Source organism: Micromys minutus, assembly GCF_963924665.1.
Source record: "Micromys minutus genome assembly, chromosome: 26".
NCBI lineage: Eukaryota > Metazoa > Chordata > Mammalia > Rodentia > Muridae > Micromys > Micromys minutus.
The window spans coordinates 19,201,731-19,222,560 of NC_137961.1; the positions used below are offsets into that span (position 1 = coordinate 19,201,731).

The 20,830-nt window shown below is 38.5% G+C and overlaps 1 protein-coding gene and 1 pseudogene across 2 annotated transcripts in view; one reads left to right on the forward strand and one right to left on the reverse strand.

Annotated features, from left to right (window-relative positions):
• NECAB1 (N-terminal EF-hand calcium binding protein 1) overlaps positions 1–20,830 on the reverse strand; it is a gene marked incomplete at both ends in the record, with an annotated part of 152,462 nt that overhangs the window by 104,393 nt on the left and 27,239 nt on the right. The gene's annotated exons all lie outside the window — the stretch shown is intronic.
• On the forward strand, positions 171–649 carry LOC308437438 (high mobility group protein B3-like; annotated as a pseudogene). Its single transcript has one exon. The product of its transcript is annotated as a high mobility group protein B3-like (transcript).

Sequence of the window (20,830 nt, forward strand, 5' to 3'; positions counted from 1 at the left end):
CCTTATTTCTAACGCTAAATAGAATTTTACCAATTAATTTATCTGCTTAAGATACCTTTAGGCTCTTAAGGAGGCAGCTATTGCGAGGCTGGGGAGTGCTGGGCACACCCTGTGCTGCTCAGAGTAGGGAGCAATACAGTCAGGATGGCTAAAGGTGATCTCAGAAGAAAAGCCCAGAGGTTCCAGTCAATGTTGCGAAGTTTTCTACGAAGTGCTCTGTGAGTTGGAAGACAATGTCTAGCAAAGAGAAATCAAAGCTCGACGAAATGGCAAAGGTGGGTAAAGTACGCTATGATTGGACGTGAAAGATTATGGACCAGCTAAAGGAGGGAAGAAGAACCCGAATGCCCCCAAAACACCTCTGTCTGGATTTTTCTTTTTCTGCTCTGAGTTCTGCCCCACGATCAAATCCACAAACCCTGGCATCTCCATTGGAGATGTGGCAAAACAGCTGGGTAAGATGTGGAATAACTTAAGCGACAGTGAAAAGTAGCCTTACGTTACCAAGGCAGCAAAGCTGACGGAGAAGTATGAGGAGGATGATGCTGACTATACGTCTAAAGGGAGGTTTGATGGCGCCAACGGTTCTACTATAGTTGCCTGGAAAAGGGTGGAAGAGGAGGAGGAGGAAGCGGAAGAAGAGGAATAAAAACTGTTTCCTTGTCTACCTTAGAGTAGGAGAGCGCTGTGATCGACATATCTCTTATGTGAGCCGTGTCTATTGCCCGTTAGGTTTAATTACAGAATTTGATCACGGTCACATTGTAGTTTCTCAAAGTGTCAGTGGTTTACGTGTAGTCGCCATGGGTGTCCGGAGCGCCCTGAAACTGTATCTAAGTTTCACATAGCTCCAAACATTGTTAAAATGAAAAGTACTCTCGTGTTCTCCCCACTTGAGGACAAAGCATTTGGAGATGTTTCTGGTATCTTGTTCTCAACTCGTAAGGTAGTGTGAACCATATGGTTGTTGGCTAGAAATCCTGAGTTGTCAGCTGTACATAACTACATTTTGTAAAGAGAGCAAAGCAACCCAGACAGATCCTTGATGCTCCTAGTTTGGCCTGGAGGCTGTGAGGGGAAGATGCCTTTTGGAGGGCTCAGGGCGCGCACTGAGGCTGGACCTGCTGTTATTGCGGTGGGCATCCTTTTAGCTTCAGGTTGTCTTGCTTTTGTATATAGTGGCATAGCATCCTGCTGACATTCTTAGTTGTGGAAAGGGGGAGGGCCCAGCTGGCCTGAGAAGTGTCTGGAGTTTTTTTCTTTAATTAAAGTGAGGCAGATTTTAAACTTTTTAAAGAAACTGCAGAACCCATTGTTGTCAGCAAAGCGAAGAACTACTGCATCAACGGACCTTCAAGAACCCTCGGTACCTAAACGCAACTGGCAACATTCTATTAGTTTTTGTATGTTTAGAATGCTGAAATGTTTTTGAGGTATTACAGTATTGCATTTTTTTAAAAAAGATACCTTTAGATTGTATATTAAGCAATTCTCTCTCAATGACAATAGAAGCACACAGGTGTGCATATGCTGAATGATATGTTTCTTTAACAGGTAACTTAGAAGTTTTGGGGTTGCCTTCAAAATGTCATATGTCAGTAATATTTCTAAGACGAATACTTCAAATTTCTATTCCCGTTGCCATTGGTGTCTTCATTTTGTTCTGCCTAACAGAACAGAAAATGAATGTGTACTGTATGATATTCCCTGGGTGAAGTCACCTTCTGTGGAAAGGGTGCTTCCCCCCACCTTCTCTACTCCAAGTGGTGGCTCTTTTCCCAAAGGATACAAAGAAAATTATGCCTTAGCAATCTCAGGAGGTGAGAATTCTTAGTGAATTGTCATGTGACAACCTTGCCTTACTCTTAACCTTATAAAAGAGTTACCTGTCATCAGGAGGGGCTGGTATAGCAAGGCCTACGCCATTCTATTTCTAACTGATAATTTATACATACGACAGGGAAAGAGGGTAAATGTATGAGGTGATTATAGTCTTTGTATCTTATCCCACCTCAAAAAATATTTTTTCCACTCCTTTCCTTTCCAAAGAGCTCAAGTATACAATGAACAGATGGAGTAGATATCACTCTGCTAACCAGTGTTGGTTACCTTACAGGCCAGGAGTTTCTGCTTATGAAGTGTCCCAAGAGAGCAACTTTGCCACGTTTTCTCTTCTAAGACTAGCTAGGCTTCTTCATATGGCAATGGTTCTGACTCTCTTTCTCTCTCTCTCTCTCTCTCTCTCTCTCTCTCTCTCTCTCTCTCTCTCTCTCTCTGATGCACAAACAGCCCTGATTAAGAGGTTTTATCACAAAAATCTAGGCAAAGAGTAGAGGTGAAATTTGACTAACATTTAATTTGACCTTAAACCAAACTAAAGGAATCTGGAGAGATGCTGGCATACTGACCACTGGCATCTTCTAAGAATACCAATGTTTCACCTCATAAGCTTACAGAAGTAATGCATTGATTATTAGAGACTGAAAAAGAAGAAACATCTACCCTTGATGTTCATTGAAAAACATGTTTTCCAAGGAAGCCAGCTCTACTGATGTCTATGTTCCCCGTGGTTGGGAAATGCTGACAGACATTTAGGTCATAAAGCATTTAATGTCATTCTGGCTACATAGCAAGTTTGAAGCTAAAGTGGGTTACAAGAAAAGAACAAAACATGTTCCCTGAGAGCTACTGTCTTTTCTAGTCTACATACATGCTATCTAACTTCACTTTTTCCAGATTCTTTATTTTTATTTTCTTCCTTCCATTTCATGAGGACAACTAGAAGTTCAAGCACTTCCAAGTTACTTTTTTCTGACACTATTTTTAGTTATTCTTGCCTCTGAGAGTTTGGGCACATTAAATTAATGCTGTCTCATAGTCCTCTTTCTAAGTTCGAGAATCCAATTTCAAAAGCAAATCAATGTAGTAGAAACACAGAAACAGTATCAGCATAATCACCAACCAAAGAGATTTCATTAGTAGTTCTGTTAGATAAAAACAATCCTGGAGTTTTTAAAATTAAAACTATTTGCATTTGAAATCTTCTATTATAGCCATGCTAAATTAGAAAAGTAATTCACACAGTGCTATGACTTCAAATTCTTGGTGTGTTCTCTTCTCCTCAGCCTGGCTACAGTCAACATTCAGGAAGAACCAGAGAAAACATGAGTAGAAATAGTAAGCAAGAAAACAAAACAAAATCTACAACTTGGTTCTCCCTTCCCTAAGTGGGACAGTTTTATTTCTGAATCACTTAAAACTGAATCTCATTTCTTGACACTTGTGCTAATGAAGAGTAAATTTCAAAGTGTCTCTTGAGGCACAATTTGGGGTTGATAGAACTACTGAATTTTAACAAACTAGAGATCAAGTTAAGTTCACAGATTAAACCTATTATGACATCATCGCTGCACTTCTCATTTTGGTGACAGTGCCCTGTGATTTTATTTTTCTCCTCCTGAAGGACCAAGTTTTGTCTCGTGAAGGACAGTCATCAAGAAACAGTTGCCCTGACATTACAATATTAATAGCATCTGTCTTGGAATGTCAGGCCAGGGAAGACACTGCATGCCAGTGGGGAAAATACAGACAGCCACACTGGGACATTAGCCAGAAAGATCTCTGTCAAAATGCAAGTCGGCAAACTGGGGAGAGTCAGTCCTGTGCCGAAAGGTGGGCTTATGTAACTCACTCGAAAAGTCACACATCTCTGCTGCTCTGTGGTACATTAGAGCTGGCATGAAGGTAATTAGGTACCATTCTGTGGTAATTAAGGATATGCCATTTTTATTCACTTAGCTCAGCCTACTCTCTGCTTCACAGAATTTAGGATGTACCAGGTGGCATTCCATTCCAGAATGCCCTGTGGTATCACAGTAACTCAAAGGAAGATGGAAGCGTTGCTCTGCTTGCTTTCAAAATCAACTTAAAGGAAAACCTGCTTCAAAAATTAAGAAAACGGATGATAGTAACAAAACAAAAATATGCAGCTGTTCAGAGAAATATCCGTTGCTCATTCATGAAACTTTTTACCAGTCTATAGACCACCGATTTTTGTATAAAGGTAGATAAATAAATTTCAGGAAAAATCTTTATGTATGTAACAGCAATTAATAAAAGAGAGGCCATGAATTTGAAAGAGAGCTAGGAGAGATATATGGGAAGGCTGGGAGGGAGTAAGTGGAAGAGGGAAATGGTGTGATTATTTTATACTCTAATAAATTAAAGAACTAATTTGTAAAAAGTCAAGTTCTATTCATGTAGCTATTGTGCGTTTGCTTGGTGACCAATGTTTTCTTGGTAACAGTGATGGTTAACTCCAACTGCCAACTAGAAGCAGTCTAGACTCACTGTGAAGAGTCTCAGTGCGTGACTGTCTAGATCAGATTGACCTGTGGGCTTGTTTGTTGCGGATGTTCACACAAGATCTCTGTCAAGTGGATTGAGTGCACTAACGGAAGACGCCCTGTGTGGCGTCATTTGCTGGGCAGGGCGTCCTAACTGTGTAATGCATATGTGTGTTAGTCCACCACTATCTGCTCTTGACTGTGGCTGTACTGTGGGCAGTTTTTCTGCGCTCCTGCTACTGCCTTCCTTTCTCCAATAGATTATAACCAGCAATTTCGAGGTAAAATAAACCATTTCTCTTCCCAAGTTACTTTTCAGGGCATGTAATTACAGAAACAAGAATCAAAACTAAGTGTCAGCTACTCCTTTCAAGTTACATGGCTTTGATTTAGATGTATGGTGCTGTATACTCTGGTCTAAACATTAATTGTTTCAATTAATAGAATGTGTAGTCTGTGAAACATGAAGCAATGCTTTTAAGGACAGACCCCCCACACACCCATACACACATACACTACTATGTATAGGAAGTGTTCTAAGAGTATGAACTGGAGCTGTTGAGGTGGCTCAGTGGGTAAAGGAATTCAAAATAGAGGCTGATTATTAGAGTTCAATCTTTGGGATCTTTATGGGTGAGAGAGGATAAAATTGCGTTCTGGCATTTATATGTGTGCACACATATGATCACATGAAACAGACACATGTTTAAGAAAGATCTTTATTCACTCTTGCCCTCTGACCCCTTTGTCCCTTCTCTCCCCACTGATTTCCCAACCCCCTCCATGTGCTTATGGTCAGCCTCTTCTCCTCTTTTCCTCTACTCTTTCTCTTCTTTCTCTCTGCCCCTACTATCCTCTTAACACACCTCCCCATGCCCTGAATAACTCAATTCTATATATAAAAATTTATTCAAAAATATGAATTGTCTTAGGGTTTTCCTGCTAAGGTTGAACAGATACTTACTTAAGTGAACTGGGGAAGTTACAGAGTTCAGTGTGGACGTAGCCCCAATGGTTTGGCCCTCTCCCTGTGCCTCCCCATATCATTCTCTAATGGCATACAGCTGGGCCTGTGAAAATTCATCAGAAACATTTCCCTCCTACACACTAAACAATATTGAACATTTTTTTTGTTTGTTTGTGATCTTGCTAATCAGAGATGTTTTAAAATGTAAGGAAAAAGAAACAGGAGAAAGTGTGAAAAGAGATCTCTCTTTGCTAAGGAAAGTATTTGCTCACAGCCCTCTTGGATATTGAGGGGACAGAATTAGCCAGCTCATTCATCAATGAAAGGACACAGACTAGCAGGGCAGACTTCCCATGTGTCTGCTGACCCCTATTTACCGCAGCCCAGGATCTTTTCCAAGCATCTACAATCCTATTCAAGTCATTTCTGCTACCTGTCCCAACTTTAAGACAACTCACACACCATACAGTGCATAAAAAGAAGGTAATTTCCCAAGATCTATCAAAAAAAAAAAAAAATCCTTTGGCAACCTAACTGGTAGCTTTGTCATTGCACTGTTTGGTGTTATGGAAAATTCCCTGTGTCAGAAAGCCTCCAGGTATGGCTAAAAGGTACTAAGAGTCTCCAGAGAAGAGACAGCCCGGGACTTATTTGATGAGCGAAGAACTCCGGAGACAAGCTGTTCCAGCCCCCATAAAACAAACAGGGAACAGCGACCAATAAGCCCTCCCACACTGTCGCTTGAGAGGCAGCAGCTGAGAGTTTTCTTCTATTTTCCAAGACATAAAAGGTGTAGCTAAGCCGATCTGCCCTTCTCCAGTACTTGCCTCTTCGGAACGAGAAGCAAGAAAATATTCAAAAAGAAACATCTCATTTACTTGTCACACAATAGATTTCATGTTAGATACAACACTCAGCCCCAGGGTAAAACTGTCCTCTAAAATCCGAGGTACATAGACTGGTTTGAGTTTTGAATCAGCTTGGATAACCCCGTCTAACTCTGGGGAGCTAGGGACTTGTGTGTCCTCCAGCTTCCTGCTCAGACCAGCTGATCCCCAGTGCCAAGATTCAGAAAGCTGTTCTCAAATCTCAGACCTGGCCCCTCCACATTACTGTGTAGAAAGAAGGATCTTTCTGTGAAGCTGGAAAGGTAGCCAGCCTGGTGAGCTGCTTTCCCCCCTCGGTGTCCTTGAAGAGAAGTCTCAAATCGTCATTATTGCTCATCTAAACAGTACAGGTAGAAAGGCAGAGTCCAAACCACGGACGCCAGCTCTCAACTCCCCTTTCGGGAGAGTTTAACTGTTCTGCAATATTATTCTAACTCCCATCTACCTTTCTATTACGCTTATCTATGTTCTCAAAGAAAGCCCATTTTAACAAGGCATTGCTGAATCCAGAAGGCAGGATGGATAGAATCTCTATCAGCTGCCTCTCATGTGTAAAGCTTTTTATAAATGAAGATTAATCCTCCGGGGCTCTCCACCTAAGAGAGGTCATTGGTCACCTTTCTATCACTCATTTTACTGTCCTTTAAAGCACCTCTTGAACCATAACGATTTCTGTTGATTGGGCATAGCCGTGAGCTCCCAGATATCAACCATATCCTTGAGAAGGTGAGTGTGCAGGAAAATTAGCCATTGACTGGACTTCACAACCACAACATTTTCACTAGTTGTGAACCCAGGAGGCAGCACCAAACAATTATACATGCACTGTTGTTTCTGTGTTCACAAGTACTACCGACACTAGTTAAACAAACTTCATCTATTTATAGCACCTTCCTTGGCTGGTAGACTAAACTGCTTAACATTTTTTCTCTAAACATTCACAATTCTCCTTCCAGAACATCTTATTAGCTCTACTTAATATTCAAAGAGAGTCAAGCTGTGGAAAGTTTTCTTGGCAAGAAATGGAATGAAGATCGATGCTCTTACAGGCTACAAGGCAGTATATAAAGGCATATTCAATGAGCAGTTGTGCAAGGTCTGGTGTGACTTTGGGATAGTTCTCAGCTTTATTGTGACTCACAGTTTTCTCATGTACAAAATGGGAGCCATCAGGAATGTGCTTTCAAGACTGATTTTTTTAATAGCTAGCCTGAAACTTTATCCATAGACCAGAATGGCCTTGAACTCACAGAGATCTGTCTCCATCTGCTTCTCAAGGGCTGAGGTTAAAGGTAGGCCCCACCATGCCCGACTTTCGAGATTAAACAAATTAATGAACGAACACTGCTTAGACTGAAACATAGTAAACCATTCATAAATATTGACCATTAATACCACTTCTATAACACAGAGTAATTGTCATCATGATCTTTCTAGATCAGAAATGTTTAAGCTGACTCAGGAAGATGAGAAGTATAGATCCTTCAAGAGGGTCCTACAGATGGCCTTCGGTCACACACAGCTGCAGGATCCTCCTAACTGATGTGCTGCCTCCAGACTTGTCATCTTCCCTCAATTCTCTTCAGTTTGGAGATGCCTGCTGTTCACTTGGGACAGCTTCAGGGTTAAGAGTCTTCCTCGGTTCACTGTTGAACAGTGTAGAGATCTCAATACCCTGCTGCTCCTTATCAGTCAGGATTTGCTTGTCAAGTGACCTCCTCATCATCGTGAACTCGAGTCTTCAGACATGTTGTCCGTTTGGTCTTCAACAGTCTACACTCTCTTGCCTGAAAGTGTGCACACATGCACTTCTCTTTGGACTCTGCTCTCATCTCTTGTCATGATTCTTTGCTTCCCTTTGTTAATGCACCCTGATAGCTCAGCCATGAAACTGAGGTTTTGAGGATCCTTTTAGACTAAGTCAGTGAACCAACTCCCTCAGAAACACTGCATTTCCCTGATATAAGAAACCATTTTTGTTATTGTTTAATAAAAAAAATTCATAGACAATACTTTGATTATATTCTCCCCACCCCCTTAACTCTTCCCAGGACACCTCATCCAACTTTCTACCCATTCAACTTCATGTTCTCCCTGCCTGTCTCTTTTTCAAACAACAATAAAAAAGTAAGACAAACAAACAAGTGAAAAAAACCAAATAAGACAAAAAACAAACAAAATTAACCAAACCAATAAAAATGCACAAAACCCCACGGAATCCATTTTGTGTTGCCCAACTCCTCCTGAGCACAGGGCTTGCCCTGAAATGTGGTTAATATACCCAGTGTCTTTGTTTTGGAGAAAATCGATTTTCTTTTCCCCAGAAGATATCAAATGCCAATAGCTTCTATGTTGGGGTGGGACCTTGTGTCCATGTCCTCTTTTTAATAATGCCATGCTGTTTGGAGAAACCATGCTTTATACTTAATCTACAAAAGGATAAAATTCTAGCTCATCAATACACTATGAAGACCAAACAAAATGTCCAGCCCTTAATAAGCATTTAATAACTCATTGCTGAAAGATAGCTAGCTCTGTTTGTATGGGCAAGACAGAACTGATTTCATGATTGAGTTACACAGAAGAACATTGTGTTCATATTAAATGTTTCTTCTCTCTTTAATCTCCTGAGTCTTCTCTCTTGGAATTCTCTAGAATTTTCATGGGTGTGTGGGGTACTCTATTACAATAGCACACTATTTTTCCTATAGCAGGATTAAAGTGATTTGAAAACCACTGCTGAGTTTTAACCTAGAAAGCATAGAGGCAGTGATTCTTTGATGTTTTCACACAAAACATTAAAAGTTTCATACTACAATTTAACCATTCTTTCCCACTTCTCACCAAAATGAAAATTGTAATGTTTAAAATATTTTACAATAGATGTCCAGAATTGATGTTGCTTAGGTTAAGAAACTTGGTTGCAATGTCTGTAAACAATAAACCAGGTAAACATTTCCTATGTAGTCTGTTACCATGAAAAAAGATGTTCCTGTCACAGGCTTTAAAATTCAGATCGCCCTTTTCACTTCACAGGAAAAAAAATCACAATAGAATGCAGTGGGGATAAATTCCACGCGAGATGAATTAAAAGTGTAACATGATGTATGACTCACAAGTCCTTCTTTAGAAGCTCAGAAACTATCATAGAAGAGGGTGCAGAAATAGGTGAAGAACCACAGGGGATAGATGACTCCAGTGAAACCAAGATTCAAGAGACAACAGGGTATTTGCATATAGGAACTCACGGTGGCTGTAACAGCAAGCACAAGACCCACACAAGACCAAGCCAGACAAAATGCTAGATGAGGGAAGTGAAAGTCCCAACCCAAATTGATGAGCTATTGACAACTGTTGGCTGGTAGAGAGGATGACTCAATTTTCTTCAAGGAGATGTTTTTTGAAGAGGCTACCCATGCTCCAGTAAATGATCTGTACAAATGTGGACAGTGATGAACAGACTTGGTGTGTTTGTGTGGGAAGGTGGGGGCAGCATGCCCTAGAATTTTATTCAAATAGATATTTCTGGAGATATCTTTTAAAATACATGATTTCAATGTATTTCCATAAATCATTAAAGATACAATAGAAGCAAATTGAAATATATAATGCGGTAGCCTCAAATCCAAGACAGAGAACTCAGAATACAGGTAGGAATTCACAGGAATTAGATTTAATAACAAACAACAAATCTGAGTCTAGACACTTCTTTTCAGCTTTTCTCATTTAAACAAATTTAGTACGTATATAATTTCTTACCATGAATTTGAAAAGATTGTGTTATAGAAGGGAATTAAAAATACTAGACATAGTTTTACTATTATTATTTGTAGTGTTAAGCAAGCACAAAATGATAATAAATAATCATTGTCTTCATTTATTTTCTAGACCACAGAAAAGGGTTTAATCTTTTTTCAAGTAATGGGATTCTATAGTTTTTCCTTAAACTCCCGACCTTTGGACAGCGGAAAGCAGGTGACCTCCCTGAGGTCAATGAAGTATACAAGCATTTCTCACTGTCTGCAAATATTTCTTAAAAGTTAGTTTCTCATAAATAACTTCAAGACAATATAATTTTTAAAGGACATATTGTTTCAACATCAAACTTCTTTGTAAGGAAGTTATACATAGCTATGCTAAATTATATTTCATCATTAAAAATCAAACAGTATAAAAATTGTGGGTCAAAGTCATACATAGATGAAGATATCAAGAAATAATGGGACTTTCTTCATATGCGTTGTCATGAGAAGTAGAAGCCATGAGATATAATGGAACAAAAATAATTTTTGTGAGTTTTTTGAAAAATAATTTCCTGCTTATGAATGGATGTCAACTTCCTTTAAATATGAAGAAATATTTATTCACTTATGTATAACACATGGCATGTGTTATCTTCCGTGGGTATTGAATAAATGAATGAATAACTAGGGAATAAATGACTAATTTTATCGAATCTGCAAACTCAACTGAATAATTGTTATTAAATTTGACAGTCTAGATTTTTACAATAAGAGGGAAAAAAGTTCAGCAAAAAGAATTATTTCATTGTGGTCTTTATGCTTTTCAACCTTATGGCAATTAAGATGAGAAAATAAACAAAATTAGGCGTGCAAGTCATCGAACCCTATGGTCCCATAGAGGTAGATTTCTAATCATGCTTAATCGCTTTATGTTTAATCTAAAGTTGATTAAAAATAGAATCCCTGAAAATCATAAAAGTGAAATGAAAGCCTTAAAGCCATTAGCGAATGAGACAAGAACAAAAATGTTCACCCGAGGCAGGTGCTCAGCTTTTATCCTATTGTATTGTGTAAGTGCTAAGAGCTTTTGTTATGTAGTCCGAGAAACCTTTTAAGGCCAGATGCAAGTACAATATTCTATGTCGTAAGCACTGTTTCCTAAGCAAGAGAAACTATTTTTACATATAAATGAAGAACCATTAATACTGCAAAAATAAATTATTCATTTGCACATATCTGTGTCTGTTAAAATTATATTTTGCAGGTTTTAATTCATAAGAATAAAATATTATTTTTAAAGAGAAATAACCTTTGAAAGTAATTTAAATTCAGGCTGAAGCCAAATTAATCATTTACTGGACCTCAAACAAAAGAGCCTACTAAAGACTTTATATAATGGATTCTGCTTTGCTCCTTGTATATAATCTACAGGGTCTATATGCTAAATTTGTCACAAATATACCTCAAACATTTCTTACATGTAATCAATATATTATGTTTATGCATCAATCAATCAATTAACTATTACATTTAGTACAGTAATTAAGAGAAATAGAAAACAATGGTTTTAGCTTCAGGAATTATTAATTAGATTTGGAGACAAGATCAACAAGCTAATGATACAACTGTTTAAAACTATTATATAATTAGATGGTGCTTTCAGAAGGCATAAATTACAATTATAAAACTGTAAAGAATGATCCAGGAAAGCTAAAAGGTTAATGAATACATCTTGATTATCTTCATTTTACTGTTATTTTTGGGCAGCTATTTATATCCTGTTGGTAAGTTTTGCAAAATAGGTTCTTATATTGGCTTTTTTCTTTTGGCAACGAAATTAAGATCCAAGGAAGAGAATAATCTCAGTGTTTCCACACTAGACACTGGAGGGATTTGAGTTTGAGGCTGGGGATTTTACGAGTTCTTTACACACCGCAGTAGCGATCCACAGTGAGTTCAGTGGAACTTTATGGTTGGCAACTGTACTGTGCAGAGGAGAATCAAGAATACCCAAGCACACGGTAGAGCAGGAGAGACAAAAGAGCAGAAATTCATTTTCCTTCTCATCTCAAATACTTACTGAGCACTCAGCATTGCTAGATAGTATGTTAGAATAAAGTTAACAAAAAGCCGAGTAGTCATGACGTCTGCTTTAACAAACTCAGTCTTGGAGAGCCTTAGCCACTGAATACAATAGATCTAAAATTGCACATGATGTAGCTGCTTCAGAGAAAACTTTATTTTCCAATGAGAATGCAGAACAGAAAAGTAAGTCTAACAAGGAAAATTGGAGTAAAATTTTCTAAAACATAAACATGTATATGGAATATCATAGACTTGGTACGGGATATACATCAGGACATATTTTAGGTGGTAAAAAACTGATTATAGGGTGGAATATGGGTCAGTAGTAGAAGGACAGAAAGACAAAAAAGTTTTTCATGATTGAGCCTGAATATGTAACTAGAAGCCATGCTAAGAAGACACCACTATGATTATATCAATGTGACAGGGTCTCAGGTGTTCTATGCTCTGTCCTGAGTTTTTCTTTACTGCTTTCTTTCATTTTACAACAATGCTATTTACATTCTCTTAATTATGGATCACTTATTTTTTTGCTGTGATCTAAAAGAATATCTTTGGCCAAGTAATTAATAAATGACAGAAATTTATTATTCTAGTTCTTAAGACTTTGAAGTCCATGATCAATCCACTAGCAGATCAGAAGGGGTAACTAGCTTCCTTAGGCATTTCTTATAAAGGCCCTTATCCTGTTCAATTGGACTCAAGACTGAGTTACCGCCCATTACATTACCTTGGACATTTACATGTGGGTTATCTTAGTCAGAGTTTCTATTCCTGAACAAAATATCATGACCAAGAAGTAAGTTGGGGAGGAAAGGGTTTATTCAGCTTACACTTCCATATCGCTGTTCATCACCAGAGGAAGTCAGGACTGGAACCCAAACAGGTCAGGAAGCAGGAGCTGATGCAGAGGCCATGGAGGGATGTTACTTACTGGCTTGCTTTCCCAGCCTTGCTCAGCCTGCTTTTTTATAGAACCCAGGTCTACCAGCCCAGGGATGGCTCCACCCACAATGGGCGGGGCCATCCCCCCTTGATCACTAGTTGAGAAAATACCTTACAGCTGGATCTCATGGAGGCATTTCCTCAACTGAGGCTCCTTTCTCTGTGATTAACTTCAGCTTGTGTCAAGTTGACGCAAAACCAGCCAGTACATGGGAACACAGACATTTCTCTTCAAGAATAACGATTTAGGGTTTTTTGAAATAACTCCTGCCTAAATAAGAATTTTTGAGAATAAGATGTTTATAAAGATAGAAACTTTGTACTGAGATGATTATAGTGGTAAAAATTTTAGGAGCAAATTTTGTTGGTGCATTGACTATGTGGGAAGGAAGAGTCCAAGAGGTAAATAAAATGTATTTTAAAGAGACTGTTGTTCCACTTTTACTGAATTTATTTCATGCATTTGGTGGCTAATAGTAATGTTAGAAAAGACTATATTTATATTAATAAATAATTTACCATACAAACCTTTGATTTGAGTAGTAATTGATTTCATTATGCCATTAGCAACCGCACTGTGGCTTCTCATCTTCTCAAAGAGGGAGCTCACTTAAGGCTAACAGAAAGTTCAAGTTCTTCATGGGGAGTAATGGATGAGAACCAGAAGGTAATATCAAAATACTAAAAACATTTGAAACTGCAGTCTCTAGTACAGATGATTTAAGAAAAACAGTGGAACTCGGAGCATTCCAAAGAACAATGAGGAAATGAAGTACGGCAGAGCGAGCAGAGGGCGGTGAAGAGTTTAAAAGTAGAAGCTGACTTCCAGGTATGAAGGAGGGAAAATGTGAGAAGAACGGAATTAATGTCCACAGGGAAAAAAAAAGCATAACTGTTCGACAATGTAGCAACTCCCACACTATAAAAACCCAACACAATAGACATAAAAGGAGAAGAGATAAAGGCAGCAATTAAAGTAATTGCCTCTATACTGTACATCCAAATATATTCTATGGCTGGCGAACCAGCCATCTTTTCATCAGAATAAAACACTTCAAAGTCACTTTTCAGAAAGGCCCTGAAATATTTTGATTTCTGATGTACAAAACAGCTAAAAGTACAAAATGTTCTGGAGATGGCGTGCTAATGAAAAGGGTGACTTGTGTCTTAAGTAGACCCTTGGCAAGTCCCCGTGCCTCTGCACAAGCTTTGCAAGCAACTTGGGCCATTGAGTTAACTCTCTGTCAGCCATTAACTGCAGGCTGTGGGCTGTAATACATTCTTGTAATGTTCCTGTTGAAATTAAACAAGACGATACAAGCAAGTGAGTAGAGTTCTGCTATCTACTAACTGCATCTTCCTGCTCAGTTATTAATGCCACAGAGCCATTACGAAATATGTTTTTTAGAAATCAGTATGCTGCCTTGAAACGAAATTTGACTTCATGAACATCTTTATCAGAGACAATTGAGCCAATTTATTTCTAAAGATAAATCATCCTCATATAAAATTTCCTTAAATTGATCTTCATTTAAATTGGTAAAGGTATAATAATCTTTTCTATTTTAAAGTAGAATTCGTCTGATAATTTCAGACTCTTCCATGTAGATTGGAGAGACCTCAGTCCCAATCCATATTGCAGATTGTGAAGAGCCTTAGTTTAGGGGAAAAAAAAATCATGATGCTGCTGACAAAATACCTTCACACACACACACAGAAAAACAAAAACAAAAAACAGTTTTGAACCAATTCTCAAAAATGCATATCTTTATTTTTCTTTATCCTCCCGAGTTAGAGGAAGTAGAAAACAAATTGATGTTCCAAATAGGCTTAAATACTTACGGAAGTGAAAACACATTCTATAAACAGACAAATAATAAAGAAATGTTGCTGTGGGTTAGATCTAAAACAATCAGAACAAATAACTGAAGTTTTGATAGGAAATTAAAGTGACACCTGACTTTCAGTTTCTCAAACCATGGACAAAGTGCGCCTGCAGAGGTCCTAATGAAACTGTGTTTCTCTCAGCCATGCAAACAAGTCTCTCTACTCTTTAAATTCTCCCGTAATTAAATTGGCATGAAATTCAAGAACATTTTGATATCAACTGTAGAACAATTTTAATCCAGCAACATGGCTGCTCTGGCAAGGGATCACATCCAAAGACCTTCTAGGTATGTGTGATCCTGCTGACATGACACACCTTTAATCCCTCTGGTTGAAATACACACATGTTCTTAATACACACCTTTTATCCCAAGCAATAAAGGCAAAATTAGTTTGTAGAAGGAGGCATCCATATTTGACAGTGATGTCTAATTGAGGGGCAGACAAAGTGATGAATCAGAGAAAGATTTGACAGAATGAGTCAGAGATGGGATATGTCCAACTCTCATAAGAACAGACAGGAAAGAGAGGGTACTTAAGAGCCGAATGAGTTAAGTCAGGAAAAGGGTAGTTCAGTGAGTGCAGCTCAATTGAGTTCAGGCAATGCCGTGGAGTTCATAGAGTTCAGACTCAAGTTTTTAAAACAAAGTAATTCAGTCAGAAGCTAGAAAAGCCAGTTTAAATTAGTCAGTTTGAAGAGGAGTTTGAGGTATAACCATCCAGCCAGAGTTCAGATAGAACTAGAAAGGGTGAGAGAATTTAGCAATAAGCCTCAGAAAAGTCACATATCTGGAAACTAAAAGTTACTTTTACCCCTACAGTAGGTGGGATAAAAACAAAAAACCTAAGCAAATGTATACTAAATATTGCTACATCTAAATTTTGGCAATCATTTTAAACACACAAAGGATAAGACAGACCCCAAAGCACAAAGGACTGAGTGTTAATCATGGTTTGAGAAGGGTATAGGGATGCTGGGATATTGGACAGTCAAGTGAAAAGTCAAGGGCATAAAGGCGAGTGAGGAGGGCAATACCAAAATGCGTGTTAGATCACAAAGATGTTCTGAGTTTCGGCTTTTCCACCGTAAGTAACTTCTGCTTTTCAGCTGACCCCAGTCTCAGAATTTTCTAGAATTTAAACTCCTCTGAACCTCTTTTACTCTTCAATAGAGATGGTTATATTTCTCTAGATTATGAGATAATAAAGAGTTTTGAGGCCATGTATGCATTTCTTTGATTTTAAAGAAATTCAAGTTATACCTGCTCATAATCTATCCTCCTCTATTCTGATGTAGCATCTGCCTTAACATTCTCTTTCCCCTGAAACAGTGATGAACTGTTCAAAGATACCCATGATATCAAAGTGGGACAATGATCCATAATCAGGATGTTGATGTAGCTGTTGGTAAAGAAAAATCAGTCTCTGATAGTTTTCCATGCTGGCTTCTAGCCATCCTTGTGGGAGAATTGCGGTTAGAGAGAAAGGAAGACAATACAATGACATGATGAAGAATCCTAGCATCACCGTGCGAATACCTGGATCCCACACACTTAGTCACCTCTGGGTTCATCTAACACATGAGAAGGGTTATAATTTCCTCAAGTCATCCTAACTTAGGGTTCTGTCACTCACAACCAACATTTTCCTTACTGTGACTTTTTTCCACAGTGATCAAGGGAGATGTTGAGAAATATCTGTTCAAAATCTATTTTTCCCTTCTTCTGAAGTTTTCAGAATCCTCTAACTATACCCTTCACCCAAACCATTCCAAATATCATGTGTCTTAAAGGCAGTTTACGTATACTTCTGTTTCAAAACAAAATACTTTGGGTTTGGACAAAGGATCAACCCTTTGTCTCATTTCTACAGGCCATGCATTGAAACAGGTGCTCTTAAGGTTGTGTTTGATGCTTATGTCTCTTGGCCACTTTGGGTCATGAATGCCATTCTGCCAGGAATCCTAAATCTAAAGTCTTAACTATTGAAAATCAATCCTGGATTATCCAGGCTCACTACTCAGTAATGGACTTTCAAGGTCATTTGATCTTTTGGCATATAGTTCTAGCACCTCCCTCTCTCTGGCTCCTTGCTTACGTACTTCTGACCACCCTGTATTGTAATTAACACCTAGGATTATGGTCTACTCTACTTTTACAAGTACGAAGTTTGTGGATTTGCTTCTTACACCCTCTGTTCCAGTTTAAGTGGTATAAGCTGCGCTAGTAAGATGCATTTTGCTCATGGCTAGAACAGCTATGCACTTTCTAATCAGAAAGCCATGCACAACTGTCTCACGGACCCTTTGGACTGCCCTAATGCTTACTGCATGATACTGACCATACTGACCCTACTTCCTCTTTTTCCCCTCTACACACTATATGTCTCCTTAAGCAGCATGATGAATAACTCAAGGAAGACAGTAGCATTATCAACCAACTCATCATACTTTCAGGAAAACTGTCATGCATAAATATAGGATAAGCAAATTCTTCTATTTTAGGAGGAGCATAACTCTGCCATCTGAAACAAATACTTTTGATATAATTACTATCTAATTATTATGGGATTTTAATCTCATCACGGGTGCATGAAAGCTGCTTTCAAATGTTGAAAAGACATGTCATAAAATATTCATATTCTGGATGGCCCTAAAGAACAGACTATGTGGATATTAGAAAAAAAAAAAAATCACTTTAGTATAGGAAAGAATGTTTTCAATTTCAGAGCTACCTCACTTTTGTAGTTGATGATATTTCTGTCACTGTGGTGTCAGTGAGTTAACAAGCACATGGTTGAAATATCAGTGCTCAGCATCCAAAAACTATTTTAGTCTGGAACAAAGAATCTTTTCTCCGAGTTTCTCATCATGAGGCCCTCTCTAAAAGCCTTGGGTTACTTTTCTGTATGTTCACTTTCTGCATCATGAGAAAAACTTCCATCTGGTCTACCTTTTGGTCTACCCTGACAATCTGGAGCTCTCAAGTGCAGCTAACTGCCAGAAATGCTTTAAGGCTCTGCTGAATCTCTCTTCCATGCATCTATGACTAATACCTCAAGGATTTATGCTAAATTTTCTTGTTTTTGTCTAATTAGTTGCAAAGTGTAGCTATGCTGACTTTCTAGTGAGTGAAAATAATTTTTATGATCTAGGAAAGTTTCTTTCTGACTGAACAATCTTACCTCTATCATCCCCCAATCCCAGGTATAGTGGCCCTCACTTACGAGCACATAACTATAGATTTAGTTTTTATTTTTCCCTATAATTAAACGTTAATATACATTTTTTTTCTGAATAAACTTGATTGTCCTTCAAGTTGAAAAAATATATATGAGTGTCTAGAAAATACTTCCTGAAACTTAGGGGGCTGCAATAAAGAAGGCTTACCAGAATCACTGGGGTGATTAACATTCTTTCTTAAAGGAGAAAAATTAGGCATAACCAACTTGAATGTAGTTAAGATGAAGGTTGAAGTTATGCAACTTTTAGTAAGGTGGGGTTGAAGTTTTTAATTCATTTTGAAATATTGGTTTGTTCACAGTTACTTTAAGACATTAAAGCTTTCAATAATATTTTTTGTTAACATATTTTTAAGCTCACCATCTTCTCTTTTGTCAGACTTTATAATTCAAGTATAACCTTCCATGGTTCATGAATCATTTCATGCAACAATAATACATAAAAATATTCTGTGCGTTCAAACATAATGAAAAAAAGCTATAACCATAAGATACTAATTTTACAAAGTTACAGAGAGTGGAAACTATTCAGCATACTTTGGTTGAACACAGCATCAGACATGCAAAATGCTGCACAAGATTCATCTTAGAATGACCTTTTTCTGAGTATTGAGCTCAAGCTCATGCTGCATAGCCGGCCAGTGAGTGTAAGATACTTTCCTTACAAACAAGGGCCAGTGATTTATGGGTTGATTTGAAAATGAATTCAAAAATCTCTCAACTAGGGTGTTCATTTTATAAGAATTTTATCTATGTTTGATAATTGGTATACCTTAATTATACTGTATTGTAGAAACAAGGTAAAATTAAATTTCTACAAATGATTGCTTCTTATGACATAGTAAATATTCAGCCATCAGACACTGGGAGGGACAAGGACCAGGAAGCTGCTGTGAATGGGGAGATAGTCAATTTGCTTGGTTTCCTCCCACCAATATTTATCAACCTCTCAAGGGCCAGGCTTTGATCCTGATTTAATTGAAGAGGCTTGGGGTGTTGGACAGTATTTATTTGGGGCAATGGCATATGCACTGAGAAAGTGAGTAGAAAAAAAATAATTGGCATACATAGTACAAACCTGGATCGTGCAAGATAAAGGGGCTTTGTTTTAAGCTTAAAATAAATCTCTGGAATTTCTATGTCAAAGCTTAAATTAATCTCTGCAAAAGATCAAAGCTTGACACTGACAACCTCTTTTAAGGAGGAATTTCATGAATATAATTCAGAGGTCTTCAACTAATATTCTTAATTTTAAGTTGAGTATACTTACACCAGAAAGCACACTGTGGCTGCTAATGCATATGATAGGGATCAATAGTAATACACACCCTTTAGAGTTGTATAAGTCATGGCATATCCCTGTTTGAATACTACGTTATCCTAAATGTATCCAAAGTAATGCAAACCATGAAAAATGTAAATAAGGTGGCAGATGAAACCAGTAACGTCTCCTTAACGCTAGTAAATATTCGTTGAAAACTATTCAGGACACCAAATCCTAGAATTAGAAATATTCCAAATCTAGATATTTGAAAAGCTTAACATAGTAAGTTGAAATGAGCAGTATGTTGATGGAGTATTTGGATGTCAACTTCCAACAGGATACCCAAGACACAAGGAGAACCTCTGCCTAATCTGCATCCTTTCTCCCGGTGTCTACTCTGTATCCTTTCACCCAGTGTCTACTCTGCATCCTTTCTCCCAGTGTCTACTCTGCATCCTTTCTCCCAGTGTCTACTCTGCATCCTATCTCCCAGTGTCTACTCTGTATCCTATCTCCCAGTGTCTACTCTGCATCCTTTCTCCCAGTGTCTACTCTGTATCCTTTCTCCCAGTGTCTACTCTGCATCCTATCTCCCAGTGTCTACTCTGTATCATTTATCCCAGTTTCTACTCTGTATCCTCTCTCCCAGTGTCTACTCTGCATTCTGTCTCCCAGTGTGTACTCTGCATCCTTTCTCCCAGTGTGTACTCTGCATCCTTTCTCCCAGTGTCTACTCTGCATCCTTTCTCCCAGTGTCTACTCTGCATCCTTTCTCCCAGTGTGTACTCTGCATCCTTTCTCCCAGTGTCTACTCTGTATCCTTTCTCCCAGTGTCTACTCTGCATCCTTTCTCCCAGTGTCTACTCTGTATCCTATCTCCCAGTGTCTACTCTGTATCATTTATCCCAGTTTCTACTCTGTATCCTATCTCCCAGTGTCTACTCTGTATCCTATCTCCCAGTGTCTACTCTGTATCCTTTCTCCCAGTGTCTACTCTGCATTCTGTCTCCCAGTGTGTACTCTGCATCCTTTCTCCCAGTGTCTACTCTGCATCCTTTCTCCCAGTGTCTACTCTGCATCCTTTCACCCAGTGTCTACTCTGTATCCTGTCTCCCAGTGTCTACTCTGCATCCTATCTCCCAGTGTCTACTCTGCATCCTATCTCCCAGTGTCTACTCTGCATCCTATCTCCCAGTGTCTACTCTGTATCGTATCTCCCAGTGTCTACTCTGTATCCTATCTCCCAGTGTCTACTCTGTATCCTTTCTCCCAGTGTCTACTCTGCATCCTTTCTCCCAGTGTCTACTCTGCATCCTTTCTCCCAGTGTCTACTCTGCATCCTTTCTCCCAGTGTCTACTCTGCATCCTATCTCCCAGTGTCTACTCTGTATCCTATCTCCCAGTGTCTACTCTGCATCCTTTCTCCCAGTGTCTACTCTGTATCCTTTCTCCCAGTGTCTACTCTG